This window comes from Capsicum annuum, chromosome 11 (assembly GCF_002878395.1).
Source record: "Capsicum annuum cultivar UCD-10X-F1 chromosome 11, UCD10Xv1.1, whole genome shotgun sequence".
In the NCBI taxonomy this organism is placed as follows: Eukaryota; Viridiplantae; Streptophyta; class Magnoliopsida; order Solanales; family Solanaceae; genus Capsicum; species Capsicum annuum.
This window is the reverse complement of record NC_061121.1, coordinates 235,434,101-235,459,279: the sequence shown is the minus strand read 5'-3', so window position 1 is coordinate 235,459,279 and position 25,179 is coordinate 235,434,101. Positions and strand designations below refer to the sequence as shown.

General features: G+C 32.2%; 1 pseudogene; it reads right to left on the bottom strand.

Moving 5' to 3' along the window:
- The window catches only part of LOC107846075, a 24,176-nt pseudogene extending 23,024 nt beyond the window's left edge, over positions 1-1,152 (bottom strand).
- Between the last annotated feature and the right edge of the window lie 24,027 nt (positions 1,153-25,179).

The following is a 25,179-nucleotide window of genomic DNA, read 5'->3' as shown; positions in this document are numbered from 1 at the left end:
TTGGAGGTTCTTGAAGTTGGATGTAGGATCTTAGGGTTTTCTTTTTGAGGGAGTTTGATGAAATATAACATATAATGCTTCTAATAGGATTTAATATAGGGTTTGGATGGATTTTGGGTGAGGGGGAATGACCAAAACTCCCCTAAAAATCAAAAAATTCTCGAATCTGTCCTTTGGTAGATTGTTTTGATAGTCTGAAGTAGATCAACCATAACGTTTTACTCCAATATTCAAATTGGATGAAACCAATTTCATTAGAAAGAGGACTCTTATATTTCCGGTGATATATAGTATCTCACCTAGATCATTGTGTGCGAGTAGTTATGATCGTTTGAAGTTGACCAAAAAATTCACTTTTGATAGGCTGAAGTAGATCGACCATATCTTTTTGCTTTGATAGACAAATCGGATGAAACTAATTTCATTGGAAAAAGGACTCACATAGATTTTTGTTGATATATAGTAGATCACCCAAATCATTATGTACAAGGAGTTATGATCGGTTAAAGTTGGAGTAAAAATACGCCAGGCCTCAGTACTTTTTCCTGCACATTTTACTGTTCCCTACTATTCACGGTTCGATCAGAATGTTCATAACTCGTCGCTCGGGTGTCCTTTTTTGATGATCCACATATAGTTGGAAATCTTATTCGATACTCTACGCAATGGTGGGTCCTAATCTAAGACATTTCGCACAAAAAATTTATAATTCATTCTAGAAGATAGAACCCAACACGTTTACACATAAAATTTCAACGAAAAATTTCTCGGGGTATTACAGATAGCCACAACGATGGTTTCAAGAATGAAGATTAGACTGAAAAGAAGCCATGCTCGCTCTGGAGTTCCTGCTACATGATGCAACATTACTCTACAATGTTGAAGCCACTTTACTAATCCTTGGAGTCTAAGTTCTTCCGAGAATGAAATATGATTAGGTAACACATCCTCAACATCATTTGAATCAGTGACAGGAGGGTTACTGTCACGATGTTCTCGATCAGCGTCCAAACTACTTCTCTGCAACAAGGCTAGAATAATTGGGTCAAATCCATTCTCCTTCAGCATCACTGCAAAATTAGGATCAAGCCCTTTATCTTGCAATAAATTAGCTAATTCACGATCAGTGTGTCTTCCTTTTCGCTTTAACATAGATATAATCCCGGGATCACTAAACTTTTTTTAAAATGCAAGTGCCAAATTCAAGTCCAGTATCTGTTGGTTTGCAAAAGTGGATGTACTAGAATCACCGCCCTGGGTTTCAAGGCCACTGCTAGGACAAAAAACCAATGAATTATTATGCTCTAAATTTCTATCAACATATGATGATCCTGCTTCAGGCTTTTGAACAACTGAACGACAGGAACTACTACATTGATCTAGACGTGGTCTTTCACTATCTATGCTCTTATCACTATTAATCCCCTCATTGTTATTCCAGGTACTGACATCACCAGTGAAAGGCACAGTTGCATTACCAAGATGACCAGCATCAGCACTACTACTGCCTTTGACACTTGAGCCACACCCCTCAGAAGAGCTTGCGGAGCTATTTTGGTCTTTTCTACGGAAACCTTCTCTAAGGAGGATAACTGTGCTTTGCAAGGCATCTCGTCTAGCTGCTAATGGGTCTGTAATTGATAAATGCCGTGAAACAGCAGCACCCAACAACACAGATGCTACAACTGCATAACTGATACAATGTCCAAAGTACCTAAAACAAAATTGTTGCAGTAAAAGATTAGAAGATTTTTTTTTGATAACAAAAGATTAGAAGTTTCTATTCAATAAATAATATCAAAAGGGATGCATATGCCACAAGTATAAGAAGACTTGATTATGGAAGAAAATGAGTTAGCATGGGTTAAGAACAAACCAGTAATGAACTCCAAAATAGATCAGGAACACCCGATATGTACCGGCAACAAAAAGTACGACAACTCAACTTTTCAGAAACTTAAAACTATGCAAGCAAGATCCCAAGTTCCAATCTGATTGAATGAAAAGCTAGTGAATTCATTACTTACCACAACGAAATAAGAAATTATTTCACAATACGAGTCAGAAAAGGAGATAGATATATGTAGGAAATGAACTACGAAGGATTATCACGGCAGCTACTGTTGTAGCCCCAAGCCAGTTTGATTCCTTTGCTGTCAGACCATACAGGATAGAATACGCAAGAAGTACTACAAGTGAACCAACATATAGAAGTCCAAGATGCAGAGCCCTGCAAAGCCCAAGTTCAAAGTAAAGAAGAGTAAATTATAAACTTCAGAGAAAATGTTGAAAAGATAGTGCAGAAATTATGATGAGCAGTATAAATGAGAACCCACTGAACACATAATATAACAAGGTGACTTTCTAATATAAAGCACCATTTAAATTAATTTGTTTAGCAGTGGGATTTTAAGATCTACTATTTTTACTAGACTACTAGAGAGTGTGTTTTGTTCTCTCAGAGTTAGTATTTCTTTTATTCAAATAGATTTGAGTTACACCCATTGTTTAGTGTTCTTTGGCTCTTAATTTTACAAGTCTGTTAGTTGAGAACATTTTGGCCTATCTTCATATCTTCCATATCTTATAACAAAAATTATGTTCCATCCAAAAAAAGAGTTGTCATATTAGTCATCCCTGTCCTTTATATAGAGCTCTTCCCCATCTTTGTTCAAATCCCTAGCCAATAAGAATAATATCCCCCTTCAAAAAGTATTACATCTTACTCTATCTTTCTATTGCCTATAAACAGTCTAGAACATCAATGATGTCTTCTGTTAGAGCTAATCATCGTGTTTACACCAAAAATAAAGAAGTGCTAAACTATTCATGTTGATCTTCTGGACATCCTCAAAACAACCCTTGTTTCTTTCTGTCCAAACTGTCCACCATATATATGTTGAACAATTTTCCATCTCTCCTTCTTTACTACATTTACATCCCTGTTCCAGCTGCTTAGTACTTTTTTAATGCTCCCAGGTTCTACCCACCTGATCCCCTTCAGGTTGAAAACATTCTCTACAGCTGGTCTGTCCGTTTCCAATGTAAGAAAAGATAGTTGATTATGTAAAGAAAGGATCTTGGGCCTAACTCAACCCCAAAAGCTAGCACATGAGAGGAGGATTTCTCAAGTTCATATAAGAAGACCATCAGTTCACTCCCCAACAATGTGGGACTTTCACGCACTCTAACACCACCTTTACACCCAAGCCCAACAAGAGCATGGTTCGGGAGCTCAAACGTGGATGGACCTGCTGTTTGAGAAGGAATATCAACTGCTGTTTGTATGCAAGAGAGAACAGATGAGCTGTTGTTACTGAATGCATTGGGTCTATCAGCACGTACAGGTTCATGCATTATGCCAGTAGGTTTTGTAGCAGTTCCAACATTTTCAGCAGCACCACAAGTTGAATTTTGATGCACTGCAGTAAGGAAAGAAAACTTAAACATTAACTTGAGACAATAACACTAGCTTCTCAAATGCAGGTTCTAGCAAGAACAAAGATAACAAGCAAATACAAGGCAATGAAGATAAGGATAAGTCTAGACAAGCTTAGGGACAAGCTCCAAACTGAACACAATGCTCGTCATTTTTGTTACAGATAAGATCAGAAAACTTATTATTTTGACGTTAAAAGTTTCTTGTAGAGGGTGCTAAATCCATTTTGCAACTTTGGAGGCCTTGTAAAGCACAGAGAGGCACATTTTTATAAAGAAAATACTGCCCACATAGTATATATGATATCATTTTCAAAAAAATATGGTGCTTGCTGGTTTTACCAATATCATGTATGCTTGTACCTTCCAATGCAACCTCCTAGCGAAAAAACTAACCACCAATAGGCATCTTTCAGCATAGAAGATTCTAAGACTGTCTTACTAGGAATTAGGTAAGTGCATGTTCTTGAAGGGAAATTATTTGCATCATTGAAGATCAAAAAGCCAGGTATACAGGAGATTAGACATGTTAAAGAAAAATGACAGGTTTAATATTAGGAAAGACATCAAAAACTCTCATTGACATATAAATGATGGATCCCAAATAACTTCAGAAGAGAAAAACAAAAGAACAATGGTACAGAAACCAATTCCACCTTCATAATAACTATGTCTACTTGATGTAAGCATAAACATTATTAGGAAAGACATCAAAGACTCTTATTGACATATAAACATAAAGAACATACTGACATACCAAAAAGTTATCAAAATGTTCTATAATGTAGTGCATAGTTTTTTTTGTTTTTTGAAATTGAACGCAATACATAGTTTAAAAATATGCAAACAACATTTAATGTGGCAGGTGAAGCATCAGATACTGGAAGGAGAATTTAAAACATGGTGGAGGCAAATGAAAGAGGATATATGAAAGAATGATATGAGGGCAGGGTAGAACTCCCTCATAGCAAGTCAAATGAAGTTTAAAACTATATAAAGAAGATGAAAATAGAGGCTTCTGTATGTGTCTCACATACTTGGCATAAACCATGTGTGAATGAGCATAACAGAATCAAATGTACTGAGACAAAGTAGGTATTTGATTGTAGATCAAATGGAAGAGTCTGCCAATCGACCAGATTTAAGAGCATCTCTGGTCCATGCACCATTTTGAGGTAAAATTATATGGTTAAAAATTTGGACGTTACTTAATATATGCACAAAATAAACATGAACTGCCTAGTTAGACAAGTGCTTTTTGTAGCTACCCAGTGATAACCTTAGTGAAAGAATACATCAATGAGAAGTTAACTCAGTAAGCTTAATGAGCTTTCCCCTGAAAAGAATGAAAGTTTGGATGACCCGACATCAAATATACGATTGTTATTATACACACAATCTCCATACAATAGCAATAACATACCCGATGTATATTCGGGCAGAATATATGCAAACCATACCTCTACCTCAGAGACAAGAGAAAAGGGTAGCACCAATCCTCACTAAATACTTCATAAGACAAAAAACAGCCAGTACTTACAAAACCAAATGAAGCAAAAGAAGTTCATTGTCTTGATCACCAGCAACTAAAAGAAATGTTTACAATTGGAGATTAAAAAAGGTTACAAAAGAAAGAACCAAACTTTCTATTTAACAAGTATCAAAGGGGGGGAAAGAATAAGAGTAAACCCAGTAAGTATACTATAAGTATGAACACTATAGTCAATGAACAAAGTATGAATTGTAGTTTGGCCATTTAGCATCCATCACTCCAACAAAGAATCAGGACTTGCAAGAAGGTCAAAAGGTTTGCCTATCGAGTCTTTTAAGATTGTGATTTGACCCTTTTTCATAAGAAAGTCTTCATCAAGGGTATTTACCTTCCTTTGCAATATGTTGATCTCATAATTCAACAACATGTTCATCTCACTATAGCTCTTAACTTTCTCCCACATGAAATCCCTCTCCTGAAACACTTTTGGTAGTGTCACCTTCACAATGTCAAGTTCCTTCATGCATTCTTGCAAATCATTAGTGAGCTGGTTGATATTTTTGTCCTCTTTTAGTACTTGCCAGAATCAACCGTAAACCATGAAAAACAAGAAAGACACAAAGATCACCAATAATATTTCATCAGAAATTCAAAACAAACTCATAGCCTAGAAGTTCAACCAAATCATGAATCCTTTTTAACTATTAAAATTCACAGTAGATAACTCGTGAGCTTGTCCACGAATTAAGTCAGATGAACGAGCAAACTTACCGAAACCCTTTCAGGTAACTTTACCACATCAGAGCACAATCAGATCAATGGGTTTGAGGATATCACAAAGTTTATCATGTTCTTGGTTGGTTCAAGTGATTACACATTAAGGCGATCAGACATTTCACAGAAGACTACCACATGCCAGCAACTCATGTATACAAGTTCATAAAGAAAACCGTGAACTTCAGATGGAACAAAGATGAAACTAAAATCAAACAGAAGTAGAAAGCTAATGCAAAGAGAGTAACATGCAAAAAGACTATCATATATGAAGACGAGGTATCCAAAGTTGAAAAATGAAAACTATTCAGTAGCAATGAAATCTTAACATTGCCTGCTTACCTGAAGCTCGAGATATTTCAACTTGGATGTGGCATAAGAAAGAGCATCCAGCGCATTTTGCACTTCATATTTGAGAATGTCGTTACCTCTAACTATTGCAGCTAGATCAGCCTGAAGTTGCTTTATGTCTATCTCCAAGGAATAGAGCTTCTCCCTTAGCACAGTTGTCAGCAAAGTCTCCGATTTAAGCTCTTTAACTATTTCCTAGTAGTTTTCCCAAACATAATCTCTATTGTCTTGAGCTACTCGATATTCTGCTTGTAAGTGAGTGAGCTGCTGCCTTAGATTTTGATTCTCCTCTGACACTTGCTCTATTCTCTTAGACAAATCTTCAAGGTGTTTCTCCGAAAATGACATCTTGATTATATTATCTACTTCCTTCTCATTAAATGAAGAGACTTCCCTTTGTAGAGAGACATTCTGCTCTACAAGCTGCCTCGCTCTTTCACAAAGTATATCTTGTTCAATTTGGTATTTTTCAAGTTTTAGAGACCAATCGCTGGATCGGATCTTCTATCCAACTCCTTTTCCAGTACTGATTGAACTCATTCTATTCTTTCTCCAATCTTCGTGTCCGTGAATCTAGTTCTGCCTGTAATATGTTGGCTTTTTCCTTAGCAGAAGCCCTTTCAGCAACTTGATTTCGTAGCATGCTTGAAACTTCATAAGCCATTTGTACCTTCTCCTTTGTCAATCTTCTAATAGTCCGAATCAACACTGGAACGCTAAGGTCTCTGCCATGAATAAAATTTTTTCGTTACTTTGGATAAGAAATGCAAATTAAAACATCAGTTTAAGTGTGATAAAGGAAGCTACAGTAAAATGATATGCATACCGGCTTGAATCACGACCAGATTTCTTAGGATGAACTTTCTTACTGTGACCATGGGGAGATTTGCTCAGATCCCTGAAATTCGTTTTTCCTAGCCCACTGTCATAGAAGGATCCAGATGACAATGAAACACTCCTCCAAGATGAAACTTCCTTGGACTTTGATGGTGGTGAAGGGGTCTTGTTTGCATCATTAGTTTATGATCGAAAAAAGAAGAAGTTGTTCTTCATTATCTCTATGTATGGAGACTGTACATGAATCAAACTAGTGTCCATGAGATTTCAAAGGACAAAGCAAGACACTCATAAACAGTCACTCACAAATCATTATCCATTCATGAAAATACTGCAGTTAACTAAATACTTATGAGACAAAGCAAAACATCTCTCTTTCTACATGCTTCTTCTTTAACAACAACATACGTAACCCCTACCTTGGCAAGTAGAAAATTTATTTCCCATAAATCCTAGGCAAGGAAAGCAAAAACACGAGGATATTAACAACAGTAGCAAGTAAGAAAATAGAGGTATATGATACAACAAGTAGAAAAGAAAAATATATACTAATACTACTACCAGAAGAGACATGACAGGAAACTATTTACTACTAGTCTTCTACTAAAAATCAATAAAATACCCCACAAACAAATAGCACAAGAACAATTCAAAGAACTTATCAAATCCTTCTGATAAAACAAATAATCATGGTAAATAATACAAAAAAGAGAAATTACTGAATCAAAGAGTTGAAAGAGTAAGAGCCGGCAAAAGGTTATCAGAATCTGTAGGATTCTTAACATTTTTTCTTGAAATGTAAAAATAGCAAAAGACTAGAATGGAGAAAACTTTTTTTCTGTGTCTTTCATTCATCATCGTACAATGCATATATACAACTAACAAGGATCTGTAAATTGCAAGTAAATATTTACAAGGATCTGTAAATGGCAAGTGAATATTTACAAGGATTCAGAAATATGGTAAGTAAATATTTACATACTCATAATTAAAAATTTGAGAAATACCCATGAGAGAGAGAGAAGAAAAGTGTAACAAATAATTTGTGTTATTCAATGGCTATAAATAGCCATATGAGGTCAAATTTTCCATATAATAGAAATAAAATTTAAACTATAAATTAAATTTTTCAAATTAGCACACAAATTAACTTAAATTATGAAATTTAAGATATTTATTTTTTCAAAATTTAACTTTCCATATAAACATCACTGAATTGATATAAACAATATTTTGAAACGTGATAGATTAATTAAATAACCCAAAAATATTGTAATATTGTATTTCTTTTATCTCTAGATCTTTTTTTAATACATAAGAAACACTAAAGTCATACAATAATCTCCTTTCTTTTTATAGTCTAAACTTACCATTTAAAAATTATTTCATTTGAATTAATAAGGACATGGTAGATTGTACAAAATCAGTTAATAAATGATATATATTTCCATTAAATAAATAAAGTACAATATAATTGTAATAAGACTACACAATCAACTAATTAATTTCACTTAATTAGATTAAATTCTATGATCATAATACAACAACAACAACAAACCCATTGTATTCCCACATAGTGAGGTCTGGAGAGGGTAAGATGTACGCAGTCCAGACCTCTACTTCTAAAGAAGTAGAAAGGCTATTTCTGATAGACCCCCGGCTCGAGACACGAAATACTACACAAATACATAGTAAAGTATGGAACAAGATGGCATAACATAAATGCGACACCCACAAAATTTATGATCATAATATATAGACTAAAGTTCCTTAAATTTATTGTTGTAAATTTCAAAATATATTTATGGATAAAGTAGTAGTCAATGTTTGTTGTTTTTTTAATCAATATATGTATATCAATTACGGAACATTGCATATATTCTTTATTAAAATAATTGTCAATATTAACTAATTTCTACCGCAATTTAATCTAATTAGTTTGATAAAAATACAATTATTATTAACATTATATATTTGTTAACCATAAATTTCTCCTAATTTTATAGCTCGATTATATTTAATTAATCTACAATTACATAAAGGACTCAAATATGGAAACAATTGATATTAATTACCTTTATAATTTCAAAAATTTAATCCCATGAATTTCTCATATTCTTATAGTTTGATTATATCAAATTGATATTAATTACCTTTATAATTTTGGGAAGAATTTTTAAAAGGTAACGATTATTTTTTTCCTAATTGCTGATTTATTTCTAAAAAATTTCTTATAAATTTAAAATTTGATTATATTTAATTGATTATTTAATTATATTTATAATTTGCTAAAAACTCAAATAAGGTAACCATTATTTTTTTCTCAATTACAGATTTTCTTAAATTCAATCTTTTATTGTTTTACTAAAATAGTTTAAATTTAATTGTTTTGAGGCATGACATCTTTTTGTCTATAAATCTTTTTTACTACACAAGAAATGCTAAAGTCATACAATAATCTCCTTTATTTTTATAATCCAAACTTATCATTTAAAAATCATTTCATTTGAATTAATAAGATCATAGTAGATTGCACAAAATCAATCAATTAATTATATGTATTTTTATTAAATTAATGATGTACAAATTGTTGTAATAAAACTATACAATCAACTAATTAATTTCAATTAATTAGAATCAATTTTATGATCATAATATATAGACTCAAGTTCTTTAAATTTAATGTTGAAAATTTTAAAATATATTTATGGCTAAAGTAGAAGTTAGTGTTCGTTGTTTTTGTAACTAATATATGTATATCAATTATGAAACTTTGCATATATTTTTTATTAAAATAATTGTCAATATTAAATGATTTTTAACTCAATTTAATCTAATTAATTTGATAACAATAAAATTATTATTAATATTATATATTTATTTACCATAAATATTTCCTAATTTTATAGCTTGATTGTAGTTAATTAATATACAATTACATAAAGGGCTCAAATATGAAAACAATTGATATTAATTACCTTTATAATTTCGGCAATTCAATCTCATGAATTTCTCATGTTTTTCATAGATTGTTTATATTAAATTTATATCAATTACCTTTTTAATTTTGGGAAGAATTTAAAAAAGGTAACGATTATTTTTTTTCCTAATTACTGATTTATTTCTCAAAAAATTCTTATAAATTCATAATTTGATTATAGTCAATTGATTATTTAATTATCTTTATAATTTGCTAAAATCTCAAATAAGGTAACAATTATTTTTTTATAAATTACGGATTTTCTTATATTTAATCTTTTATTGTTTTACTAAAATAGTTTAAATTTTATTGTTTTGAGGGATGACAACTTTTTGTCTCTAAATCTTTTTTAATACATAAGAAATGCTAAAGGCATACAATAATCTCCTTTCTTTTTATAATCTGAACTTACCATTTACAAATTATTTCATTTGAATTAATAAGATCATATTAGCTTGCATAAAATCAATTAATTAATTATATGTATTTTTATATAAAATATGATGTACGACATAATTGTAATAAAATTACACAATCAACTAATTAATTTCAATTAATTAGAATCAATTTTATGATCATAATATATAGACTCCAGTTCCTTCAATTTAATGTTATAAATTTTAAAATATATTTATGGCTAAAGTAGTAGTCAGTGTTCGTTTTTTTTTACCAATATATGTATATCAATTACGAAACTTTGCATATATTTCTTTAAAATAATTATCAATATTAACTAATTTCAATCTTAATTTGATCTAATTAATTTCATAACAATAAAATAATTATTAATATTATATATTTATTTACCATAAATCTATCCTAATTTTATAGCTTGATTATATTTTATTAATCTATAATTACATAAAGGACTCAAATTTTGAAACAATTGATATCAAATACTTTTATAATTTCAAAATTCTAATCCCATGATTTTCATATAATCTTATAGTTTGGTTATATCAAATTTATATTAATTACCTGTATAATTTTGGGAAGAATTTTAAAAAGGTAACGATTATTTCTTTTCCTAATTATTGATTTATTTCTCAAAAATTTCTTATTAATTTACAATTTGATTATTTAATTATCTTTACAATTCTATAAAAACTCAAATAAGGTGATAATTATTTCTTTTCTTAATTACGAATTTTATTATATTCAATCTTTCATTATTTCACTAAAATAGTACAAATTAATTGTTTTGAGGGATGACATTTTTTGTCTATAAATGTTTTTTAATATATAAGAAATGCTAAAGTCATAAAATAATTACCTTTATTTTTATAATCCAAACTTATCATTTAAAAATCATTTCATTTGAATTAATAAAAGCATAGTAGAATGTACAAAATCAATCAATTAATTATATGTATTTTTATTAAATAAATGATGCCCGAAATTGTTGTAATAAAACTATACAATCAACTAATTAATTTCATTTAATTAGGATCAATTTTATAATCATAATATATAGACTCAAGTTCCTTAAATTTAATATTGTATGTAAATTTTAAAATATATTTATTACTAAAGTAGTAGTCAATGTTCGTTGTTTTTTTATCAATATATACATATCAATTACAAATCTTTCCATATATTTTTTTATTAAAGTAATTGTCATAATTAACTAATTTCTAGTTCAATTTAATCTAATTAATTTGATAGAAATAAAATTATTATTAATATTATATATTTATTTACCTTAAATCTGTCCTAATTTGGTAGCTTGATTATATTTAATTAATCTACAATTGTATAAAGGGCTCAAATAAAAAAAAAATTGATATTAATTACCTTTATAATGTCGGAAATTCAGTCCCATGAATTTCTCATGTTTTTATAGATTGATTACATTAAATTGATATCAATTACCTTTTTAATTTTGGAAAGAATTTTAAAAGGTAACAATTATCTTTTCCTAATTACAGATTTTCTTATATTCATTCATTTATTTGTTTACAAAAATAGGTCAAACTTAATTATTTTGAGGGATGACACCTTTTTTTAAAATATTTTTTATTCAAAATGATTATAATATTTTCTATATAAATTTATCAATTACTATTTATTAATTGGTTATTCTTTTAAATAATTTTTTCTTGTAATATTTCTTTTAGTCAATTGTAATGAAATCATTCATATTTATTTTCTTATAATACTATTATTAAAAAAATATGAAATATAATTTATTAAATATGAAATATGAAATAATATTAAATATTTAAATAATCACAAAATAGCTTTTTGTTATGAAATGATGGTTTTTTATTGTAAAAATTCAAATAGGTAGTTCTCAATATGACACTTGTCTTAGTTTTAGGCTAGACTATCCTCCTTTATTATATAGATAGATAATTTCAACAAAATTAATTAGAGTATTTTCTTATAAAAATAATATAAAATATTATTTTATAAAAATAATATAAATATGGTAAATTAATAATATTTGCATTAATTACGCTTCTATTTTCTTACGCAGTATTTGATTCTACTTATTAAAAATAATATTGAATCAATGGTGAAAGTGGAGGGACTTCTTTCTTTATTGGGGTTTTTCTTTTTGGGAAAGCTGACACTTTCTTGACTACCAATCACCCAACACAAAGCTGACGCTTCTTGGTAGATTGGCTATTTTTTTATACGGTACTAATTTATATACATTTTCTTTGATATTTGTTATATTGTTAGTTTTATTTTGTGTATCGTATTAGTTTATATGCATTTATCATTTATGTTTGGTATATTATTATGATCCTAAGCTGGGAGTCTATCGGAAACATCCTCTCCACTTCACCTGAGTAGTGATATAATCTGCATACACTAACCTCCCCAGACCCCACTATGTGGGAATACACTGGGTGTTGTTGTTGTTGTTGTTTCTTATACAGTAATTGATTCAATGTATTAAAAATAACACAAATTACATAATTTTTTACATAATACCCCCACTTTAAGCATGTTAATGCATGCATTAGATCCATTGCATTACTAATGTCATAAATTTTGAGATATTAGTAATATACACCTCAATACACAATAAAGTATATAACTAATTTTTGCATTAGTTATATATAAGATAAAAAGATATATATCAAACAAGGGACTACTAATACAACAACAACAACAACAAACCCAGTGTATTCCCACCTGGTGGGGTCTGGGGGGGTAGGATGTACGCAGTCCATACCTCTACCTCTAAAGAAGTAAAACAAGGGACTACTAATAAACATTAAATTAATGGATGCATTAATTTTTACATAATACATTCCATGCTTTATCAAAGATTTGATTATTATTCCTTGTCTTGAGCCGGGAGTCTATCGGAAACAACCTTTCTACTTCTCCGGAGGTAGTGATATGGACTACATACATCTTACCCTCTCCAAACCCCACTATGTTGAAATACACTAAATTTATTGTTCTTGTTGTTGTTAATTTTTTAATACACTCTATAAAAAGACTCCATGCTGCTCATTTAATTATACCTTTAGCTCCTCTTTAATTATGATAATTACTCTCTGACTCCACCTAGCTTTTTTAAAATATAAATAAATAGCAATGAATTTAATTTTACTCATTACCCTACTAATTGTAGTAATGTTAGGTGAATTCATCAACTTAAAATTAGAGTACATTCACTCATGCTACATGTTATAGCTATAGTTCAAAAAAGGAATTATACGTTTGACATAATACATAAATGTGTTTTCAACTTGACATCATCAAGAAATATTTATATATTTTAATTTTGAGTGTTGCACAAATAAATACTTAGACTATCATATAAAGTTAAAATAAATATATATATGCGAGTCTTGTATCGCAATTTGTCATGCAAAATGTGTGCATCTCATACAATTTGTCAAGTAATTAAAGCGTTTGTGTCTAGGGGAGTGCATCGGTCGGTTCGGTTGGATTTTACATATTATCGTTAGATTTATCGGTTTTTGGTTTTTAAATATGCTAAACCAATAACCAAACCAATAAAATATTTTTTTCGATTTTTAGTCCTTAACGATTTGATTTTTGATTTAACCGATAAGAAAATAATCATAAAATAAAAATAGTAGTAACTAACATGTAAAAAATGAATCTTTGTTGCAACAAAAATCCTACATGAAGTGTTTAAATTTATAAAAATCTTCAAGTTTGAACTAAATGTTGTTAGAAGAAATTAAGAGTTTATATAATTGAAATAATATGTTTGTTAATTTGTAGAAATAAAAGATAGATATATAATAAGTCATATATATTTTCTTATTGGGTTATCGGTTTACCCAATAACTCAATAAGAAAAAATTGAATCGAACCAATAACCCAATAATTTTTTGTAACACCCCATACTTTCAGACTTGAATATAAATTGTCATTTCTACTTGTACACATTCCAAAAACCATAAATCTATTGTGAATATAGTGTTTTAATCAACTATGTGGTGTATAAATCTAGTTGAGCATGAATTAAGATCATAGAGGTCCCCTAACTCAAGCATGAGTTGAAAGCTTTTCCATCGATTGAGTTTTAGTAAGCGTCAAAACTTGGGTCAACTTCAATCAGTTATTACTCTTTTTATATATTGAATTAGAGTGCGTACTATATAGCAAATGAAAGTCCTTCGAATTATCTTTCCAACGATACCAATTTTGCAAATATCCAACATCCGAGGAAGAAGTTATGGCTCTACAAAGTGGAGTGTGTTGTGCAGCATAAGGTGTGCGATGCACACCCTAAATTATGCCATAAGGTGTGCGACGCAAAACCTAATATGTGCGATAAAGAGTGCGCCGCACAACCTATATTATGCGATAAGGTGTGCGCCGCATACATTACTACTCAAGTGACTTAAACACTCCGTTTTTGGGGCAAAATAGTCCTTTTCCCACCCTTATTTAGCCATAAACACGAAATTCAGTCCCTAAATACCCAAAAATACACCTTCATTTATCAGAATTGCTGACGAACTCTCCTTAGGGTTTCAAAATAAAAACCCAAGCAACTCAGGATTCAACCGTGGGTTTTTAAAACTAATTGCATATTTGGAATCCCCAGAAAGTATGCTTCAAGAAATACCTATCATCTTCGCATATAGAGGTACGTGGGGTTATCCTAAAATCTTATTGGCATTTAAATTCATGCTTTACAATGGGGGTTTTCAAACTACAAATATAATCATGTTTTGAACATTTCTATAATATTGATTTGGTCTTTAGGCCTATTTCCGAAGTGATTTGACATATTATATATGTATATGCATGTGTTTCAAAAAGGTGTTAATTTGAGAGCATGAATTATATGAAATCTCTCTCTTGATATGAATTTGTTTTAAATGTTCATATGATGTAAATTATTTGAAAACATCTTGAAAAGCATTACATGAAATATTTTGAGAATTGATATGATTTTGACTTGAAAATGAGAGGGCTATTTGTGTTGAAACATGTTGAATACAATGGTTGAATGAGAAAAATGATGTGATATTGATGTCTTGCAAGTCGGGTATGACGATACCCTACAGAATATGATATGTGATTGAATCAGATAAAATTTGAATGCATTAATTTTACATGAGATAGGTAGATGCCCGAAGAAGGCATTTGAGTGTAAGGGATCATCACTGGAAACCGTGTTTGCCGACATGGGAATTTGGTACCCTACTTTATTATCTTGCGTACCTAACTTTATGTCATTCCCAAGTTAGGACTACGGTTAGGATCCTTACTTTGTGATCTTGCACACTACCATATGGTCGAGATACCCTATTGTGTGATCTTGTGTGTCTTCCCCTCACTTATACTCTAATCTCAGCGGAAACCAATGTTTGATAGTTGGTGTAAATGTGATATGTAGGGTATTCCACCTAGCTCAGCTACATTACATTGTTGTTGAAAACAATTACATTACGCCCATGTGTTTTTAAATGATTTGTTATGAAACTGCTTTATAATGGCTCTCAACTATACTTTGTAAAAATATTATGTTATTGTTTTGATATCTCTACGTACCAGTACTTTTGTATTGACCCCCTTCCCTCTCAGGTTCGGAGGCACAGTCTAGGGGTCCATAAAATTAGTAGATTCCTCAGACAGATTTGCAGAATCACTTGGTTAGCCTTTTATATTTCAAAAGACCTGATATCTGGAAGTTTCATTTATCATTTATTAGTTTTGGATGTACTGGGGGGCTTGTCCTAGTTTTCAGATAGATATTTATTTCAGTCATGTAGTAGAGATTTCGCAGACGTTATAGAGATGTTGTGTTGAGATTGTGGGACATTATTCCCCGTTATTGATTTCATATGATTCTTGACCATGTTTCCGTAATATTGTTTATCTACTAAATTTGTTTTATCATATGAGTTATGTGCATGATTATTAAACAAATAAGGGTGTTTCGGGCCTTTATGGTTCGAAATGCTCGTCACGGCCAGGGCCCCGATTTGGGTAGTGATAAACTTGATATCAGAGCACAGTTCATGTTCCCAGGGTGTCTGCAAAATCACGTTGGATAGATTCTTGTTTATGGTTGTGTAGCGCACCACACTTATAAGAAAGAGGCTACTAGGCGTTTAGGAATGTCTCTCTTTTTTCATGTTCTAGTTCGTGCAATAGAGTCAAAATGTTCCTCTTTCATAGTTTCTGTTGTACTATGGTGTCGCCCATATGAAGGTGAAGTCATCCCAAATTCTTTCCTTACTCTGATTTTCTCAGACATGTCCCATTATTGGGGTGATTCAAATGCAAAAAGTTTAGAATCTACATGATATAGTCTTTTCCAATTGTGTCATATAAGAAAAAAAATTGTGCAAAGACTCGAGAAGAGTCTGTTGGTACTTCAATATGTGTTTATTCTGATGTAATTGATCCTGATGGAATCTTGCTTTCCAGCTTAAGGTATTAAGTGCATCTATTCCCTCCCAAAAATCTTGATACAGATGTGGACGATGTATAGTAGAATGTTGGAACTGTATTTCCACCCGAATAGTAGCATAAGTTAAAGTATTGTTGTCATGACTTATCGGTAATGAAATTAGACCAGGAAGTTAGTGATGTGAAGTCACAAAGAAGTCAGAGTGAGGGTGATTTTTGGTGTAAATGAATATTTCAGTTGAATAACCGATATTTGAGGATAATTTACCCCTTTAAAGTGATAAACTAATGTGGTAGCTAGTAGCACGTGTGGGAGGTATTTAACTCAAATTTTTATTTATACAGAGTAAGATGTGTATTCTTAGACCATTAAATATTATGTGTCAATTTTCTATCTCTTGTAATATGTAATCTTGTTATCATGGTGTTTTTGAAAAATAAAAATTTTAAGTCTAGTGAAGCCGTGTGGTGCTCTTTCGATTCACTAGCATAGTTGCCTTGTCATCCATCTCATTTTCTTGTTCAAAATACAAAACCAAAGTCTAGTGAAGCCGTGTAAGGCCTATTTCGATTCACTAGCAACTTGTTGTCCAACTTGTTGTTCTTTTGTTGGTTTAATATATGTATGGCTGAATCTGTTTGCATGAGATGGAGTTGGTAAAGAGGTGATTCGTCCTTGTGAGTTATTTTAGTATAAGGTAGAGAAGGATTTGTTAGTCAGGGTGATTTGTTGGTTGCTTGAATATGAAAAATGGCTATATTAGCGAGTAAGTTATGATTATAGACTCATAGTTGTTTGAGGAATTTGAAGGCAGTCTAAATATATGCTTGAGTAAGTAAGTATGAGGTGAGAAATCCGCATAAGTAGATAAGATCGTATGGGGTTATAATATCAGATTAAGGTTGATCATGTCTATTGACCTTACCCCTTGACTTTTTTCGTTGGTAGTTTTAAACTAGTACTACTTATGAGAAGGTATGTAGCAAATTATGAGGTATTTGGATAGTACTACATAATTGGCAGAGATTTTTCGAAGTTTTGCAGGAGTTCTCGAAAGTATTTTTTACAAAATTAAGAGTACTTTGAAAAAAATCTATTTAAATCTTTTACTTAGTGATTGCCTAGACATCAATTAGGATGGGGAGTCAGGGGTGGAAGTCCTAACAAGATGAAATACCTAAAAGATGGTGAGGGCAAATCAAGGATCGCAGGAGGTCAACACGGAGTAGTTTCTTTCAAACTAATCATTTTTTGTGGATGCAGGGATCGATACACAAAATGAGCATTTCTTTCTAAAAATACCCAAGTAAGTCGGGAGCCATAACAGAGCATATAAGGCTTAATAACGGTACTTTTGGTATCCCAAAAAACAGCTCAACACCCATTTATTGATGACCTTTCGAATTGTCCATCTCATTTCTTGATATCATGGAGGACAAACAAAAGTGACTTGTCTTCTTTACAAATATTGTATTTAGACTTTTTCTAAAAAAAATAGTCGCTAGCAAAAGCGACTTTGTGTCTACTAATTTTCTACCTTGAGTATAGGTACATACAGAAAGCAAGACCCTGACAAATGATTTCAGGAGAAACTGTTTTTAATTTATTGGAAGAACCATTGCATGTCATTGCCAAGAGGGCCATTTCATATCATCGTCATTCAATATCTGTTGACGCGCTAGACACAATGTTGGAATTGAGGATATCATTAGCATGTAATATATCCAATGACACGTAAAACACAACACTGGCGTCGAGGATATCATCATCATTCAATATCTATTGATGCGCTAGACACAATGCTGACGTCAAGGATGTCATCAGCATTCAATATATCTATTGACATGCAAGACACAACGCGGGTGTCGAGGATATCATCATCATTCAATATCTATTAATGCACTAGACACAACCCTGGCGTTGAGGATATCATCAGCATTCAATATATTTATTGACACGCAAGAGACAATGCTGGAGTCGAGGATATCATCATCATCATTCAATATCTGTTGATGTGCTAGACACAACACTGGCATCAAGGATATCATCATTATTATATATTTGTTGACACTCAAGACACAATGCTGGCATCAAGGATATCATCATCATGCAATATCTGTTGACATGCAAGACACAACGTTGGCGTCGAGGATATCATCATCATGCAATATCTGTTGACGCGCAAGACACAATACTGGCGTCGAGGATATCATCAACATTTAATATATCTATTGACACGCAAGACAGAATGCTGACGTCGAGGATATCATCATTATTCAATATATCTGTTGACACGCAAAGCACAATGTTGGCGTCGAGGATATCTTATCATTTTATGAATCAGCATCTGAATGCATCGAGAGCACACGATTTGAAAGGATGCCTTTAAGTCGCTATCTAAGGATGAATGATATATAAGATTTCCTAGAAATTGACAATTTGAGGGTCATCTATAAGTCATATTATTTGAAATAGGATAGTGTGCAAGATCACCTATGAGTTGATAGCCAGTAGGTCATCCGTAAGCTACAACAACATCCTAACCAGATAGTGTGCAAAATTGCCCAAAAATTGATAGTTTAAAGGTTATCCATAAGTCGCAACTAAATCCTTACCAAAGAATCTGAAAAATTATCAAATTGATACGTCCAAGGGTTCTCTATAAGACATGTCATATCCAAGATTGATTATGTGCAGGATTACCCAAAGACTAACAATTTGAGGGATTATCTATAAGTCATATTGTATCCAAGGTCGGATGATGTGCAGAAACACCTGAAAGCTAGCGATTGGAGGGATATTTGTAAGCCATCTCTTATTCAAAGTTGGATAATGTGCAGGATTACCTAAAAGCTAGAAATAAAAAGGATATCTGTAAGTCACCTCGTATCTAACATCAAATAATACGTAAGATTATCCAAAGATTGATAATTTAAAGGAAATTTATAAATCGATCATCGGCTATACATACATAAAAATGTATTTAAAGAACACAAGATTTCAAGTTGAATATCTACAACATTCCTTCTTTCTACTCTTTAAGCAAAACAAAAAAAGGGAACAAACTAAAATACATCCTGCAAAGGAAAGGAATGGAATGACTGTTGTTAATCATGTGGACCAACACCTAAATCACATTAGTATTTCAGAAGGACAAATTACCTCTCTATTGTTCGAAGAATCTATCACCATACACTATTGCATCTTGAGTTGTAGTAGTCTCAGAACTACAGAAAAATTGAATTCCAAACAAGAAACAACACAAACCAGAGGCAAATTTATAACATATAAATCTGAAAACATACACCAGTGGCGCGACAGAATTTCCCAAGGTTACTACTATTCCAATTTTCTCTGCATTAGCAACAGCTGGCAAAGCAGGTTCTGAAGAATTCTTCATTTCGACTGTTTCAATCATCGGAGAAGAAACCTTACCAGATAACTTAATGATTCTGAAGCCATAATAGTTGGTAAGTTAGCAGCTGGTGACATAGCAGTTGGGCTTGATTTAGCACCGTGTACCGAGACTAATGAACCATCTGCACTCGGGGATGATGTTTTAACAACAGAAATGGATCCAAAATCTGAAATGTGCGAAATGATGTCCTTTTCATGAGCCAACTGTGAATTTCTAAATAATTGAACTTTATGAGAAGAGAGTATCCAAGAAAATAGAATATTGCCCCTTCTTACCATGCTAGAAACTGTGAATGCATAAAGATTTTATGAGAACTAGAGCATCCAAGAAAATAGAATATTGTCCCTTCCTATAATGCTATTTAAAGCACAGAACAATCCCTTCTTATCATGCTATTTAAAGAATGAAAAAAAAACCATATTGGATTTAAATCTAACATCTCCTTGAATTCATCATGCATTCTCCATTTGGACGTTTTAGTAACCTTATTGTAGTAATACCTACAGAAAACAAATAAAGCAATCAGCATTATGCACAAGTAACACACAAAAGTACCTACTGTAGAAGAACAATTGGAAAGAGGCCAAGAAAATATATAAGTTACACACTTTCTTCCCTCAGGACTTATAAATCCAGTCAGTTGATGTGTCTTCCCTCTTCCCAATTGAAACAGCATGAAAGCAGGTCAAGTCAAAAAATAGAACATAAACAGTAACCTGAGAGTAGAAATCAGTAACTTCCAGTAGTACAATACAGGATGGAAGTGTTAGAATACAAATGATATAATGTCCCACATGGAAAAGGACTAGAATGTACTGTGTAGAATATAAATACAAGCAGGGTGGAAACATTGCCAAGCTGCGGTTGAGCTACAGCTATCCAAGGGTGATCAACTGAACAACATTCGCCTGATAATTGCATTTTGTATATATATATATATATATATATATATATATATATATATAGGTCAAATTCTGTCATTTCTGAGTATTTTTTAATGAACACCCTTGCCACAAAAAATAAGACTGAGTGTGACAGTAAGGGTGTTCAAATCCTGTACGGAAGTTCTAAGTTCCATACTCAACACATCCCCCCCATAATTTTTTTTCCATTTGGACACATTTGAAACTCATAAACTACAGTTATGCTTTTTTCAATGAATCAATTTCTGAACATGTGTTTTTTGTCCCAATTAGCTCTTGCAAAAGAGCTAGTAACTAGCATGCCATGTATAAGAATTTGGTTAAAATAAACTTAAAGGTAAATTTATAAAGTGGTTGTTATACTAGATATCTTGCATGGGGCAGAGTGTTTTGCTGGTCAAGAGCTTGCATGTTCAAAAGATAAATATAGCAGAAATGAAGATGTTGAGATTGGTGTGTGGGCACACTAGGAGAGATAGAATAAGGAACAAAGATATGTGAGAAAAAATGGTAGTGCTCTCTGTGGTGGACAATTGATAAGAAGAATAGAGGGTTGGGGATAAAGAACCTAAAGATTCAAAGTAAGGCTCTCGTGATAAAATGGTTGTGGAAATGTGCAAACAATAACCAGCTGCTATGGAGGAAAGTGATTGGGGATAAATATCCTGAAGAAGATAGATGGATGACTAAAGAAGTGACCACACCATATGGGGTTTGCCTCTAGAGATCTATTAGATCTATTAGACACTAGTGGAATGAAGTTAAAAGCAACTCAAAGGTTAAAGTGATAGATGGAAACAAGACTAGGTTCTAGAAGGATAATTGACATGAGGATGGGAATATGAAAGTAATTTTTCCAGATATAGACAACTTGGTATTGTTTCAATAGAGGACTATAGCAGAATTATGGACACCACATGGGTGGAACTTTAATTTCAGAAGGCAACTTAATGACCGGGAGGTAATAAGAGTGGTTGAATTTTATAATAGCGTGGACTTATTCAATGGACTGTAGACAGTGAAGGACGTACTATGGTGGATGGGAAATAAAAAACAAATGTTCAGTGTCAACAAAGCCTACAAGATGATGAACCAAATAAATCACCCAGATCGAAGATGACCATGGAAGCAAATATGGAAAAGTAGGATACCTCACATAGTGTCGTGCTGTCTTTGTCTGATTACTGACCAAGGAAGTAGTTCTTACACAAGATAATGTCATGAAGAAAGGGAAAACCTTGTGCTCCAGATGTTTCCTCTGTGGAGAAACTTTAGAGATGGTTAACCATGTATTTCTACATTGTAAGTACGCCCAACAACTTTAGAGAATCATCTTAAGACTAAAAGGCATTTCCAGGACAATGCCTAGGAAAGTATCTGAGACTTTAATGTGCTGGGAGAAACAGGTGTACATGCGAAGGACAGAGGTAGATGGAGAATTATCCCTGGTGCTATATGGTGGGCTATACTATCTTGTCCTTCTATTATAATAGTATCTAAAATTCAATTCAAGAATTGTAAGAATGATATTAATTGGTTGGAGTAAAATAGGAAAACATTAGCAACCATAATTGGCCTACTAATCATCAAAAGTTGCTGAAAATAGCAATACCTATTAGCATTTAGCCACATGTAAAATATGTATGATAATAGAGAAATGAGGTCAAAATGAAGTTATCGGTAGAGGTGTATCAAGTTCTGCTGATCAATAGTCAGGTAGAATTTGGTAGCGGTGAACGGCAGCCCATATGATAACTTTGATAAAGAGGATTGAAACAAAGGGGCCTATTATCTACAGTGCTAATGGAAGCAGAATGATGTACAAAGCACTAGATGTGGATACTTGAGGGATTTCTTGGCAGTGATGGGGGCCAACATATCCACTACTTGTTCATAGACAAGACATTAAATGTTTGTGATGCAGACATTAACCTCTTTATATGAGTAACCTATGTGAATATAATCCAAAAGAAAGAATTCCGAAAAGCAAAATCGGCATGTTTTTTTTTTTTCTGTCTGGAGAACACAAAGTGGTAAAAAGAATGGATCTGAATGAAAATGATATTTTTGTAGAGCTCCTTTTCTTGTATACTGCAGTTTTACACCTTTTTTGTTCACTGGAATCTTAATTTGCTTACAAAAAACTATCATAGAATTCAAATGTTGACTCTCTCAGTCAACACACACCCATTAACCCATTAACTTAAGCATGTTACTTGTTGACAATATTTATGCAAAACGGGTACAATAAAACATATTGAATTCTCACCGGAACAACCAAGGGAGCTGCTAATTCTCCAGTCTTCTGCGTAGTTGTTGCAGAATTCACATTATGATTACTTATCATACAGGGTTGTACCCCTGATGGAAATCTATGATCATTTATCTGTGTCTAATACTGGGAGCCAGAAGAATCTGCATTTACCTACTGTTAAAGATGATAACAAAATGTATTTCATCAATATATGAATGGAACATCGGAAACTGATTGACAATAACCACAAAACATCTTCCCAAGGCCTTACATTATATGAAGAAGAAAGACGTAAATTTGGGCCACCAGAACCAGGCATGTGGTTATTTGACATCGGAAGATTTTGCTGTTAATACTACCTTCTGAGATACACTTTATCATTCTATAGACCCAGTAGTCATCATATAATACTTGCATACTTACTAACTTCGGGTCTTCATAGGTATCCCCATAGTCGGAGTGCACACCCTCTAGTACTTTAACTCTTATTTCTATTAGTTCAACCGTCAAAAAGTCAAACTTAGAATCTAGCACTCAACATTGGATATCACCAATCCTTCAATGAATCATACTACTTCCGACATAGCCTACCAATATCGCGACTCCAAACTTACATCTCTCTACTATGAGAATTAAGATCATATAAAAAGGCTCAACACTATCAATCAAAACTCCTTAACTTGGCTATTTAGAACACCATATACCATCTAACTAGTCTTTCTCCACCTAGCAACTCAATGGTACCACTCGTCACACAAAACGTGTAATAGTCTTATAAAATACCGCTCAGATCACCTTAGGCATACTTCTACACTATATATGCAACATCATACTTCACTACGAATCAAATAAACTTAAGGTCTTGAATATATCGTTCAAGCCTATAAGATTACTTCCATAAAACTAGTATCATTAACCAAGAAATCATCACATCCACCTTCATGGACATCAATTGTTCAAAACTTAATGTCTAGTGCTAAACATGATTTTACAACCCAACCTTACGCATGATTCTCACTTGGATACCATGAAATAGACATCAAGAAATGCTAGTACACTAGAACTTCCAAACAACAAATAATTGATCTTGACCTTACGGTCTTCCTTATCATAACTCATTAGCACGTACTATTTTAACACATCAAGCCTACAAATTTTTTCCTACAAAACATACATCATCAATCTCATGCCACTATTTTTACCACCACGTTCTACATTAAATTCAAGCATATAGTCCTGTACCAATCATCTATCACTACTGAAAAATCCAACATAATATGCTAGTCCATAAAATTTGGGACATACTATACAAGCGCCTAAAAAGTCAATACATACCTTCTTACAAGTAGTACTAGTTTACAATTACCAACGAAAAGAAGGTCAAGGGGTAAAGTTACATAATAGACATGATCAACCTTAATCTTATATTATAACCCCATACAATCTTTTCTACTTGTACGGATTTCTCACCTCATACTTACTTACCTAAACATACATTTAGACTACCTTTAAATTCTACAAACAACCATGAGTCTATACTTACAACTTACTGGCTAATATAGCCATTTTCACACTTCAAGCAATCGAGAAATCACCCTAACTAACAACTCTTTCTTTACCTTCTACTAAACTAACACACAAGGACAAATCACCTCTTTACCAACTCAATCTCATGAAAATAGATTCAGCTATATATATATATATATTAAACAAAATCAAGAACAACAAGTTGGACAACAAGTTGCTAGTGAATCGAAATAGGCCTCACACGGCTTCACTAAACTTTGATTTTGTATTTTGAACAAGAAAATGAGATCAATGACAAGTCAACTATGCTAGTGAAT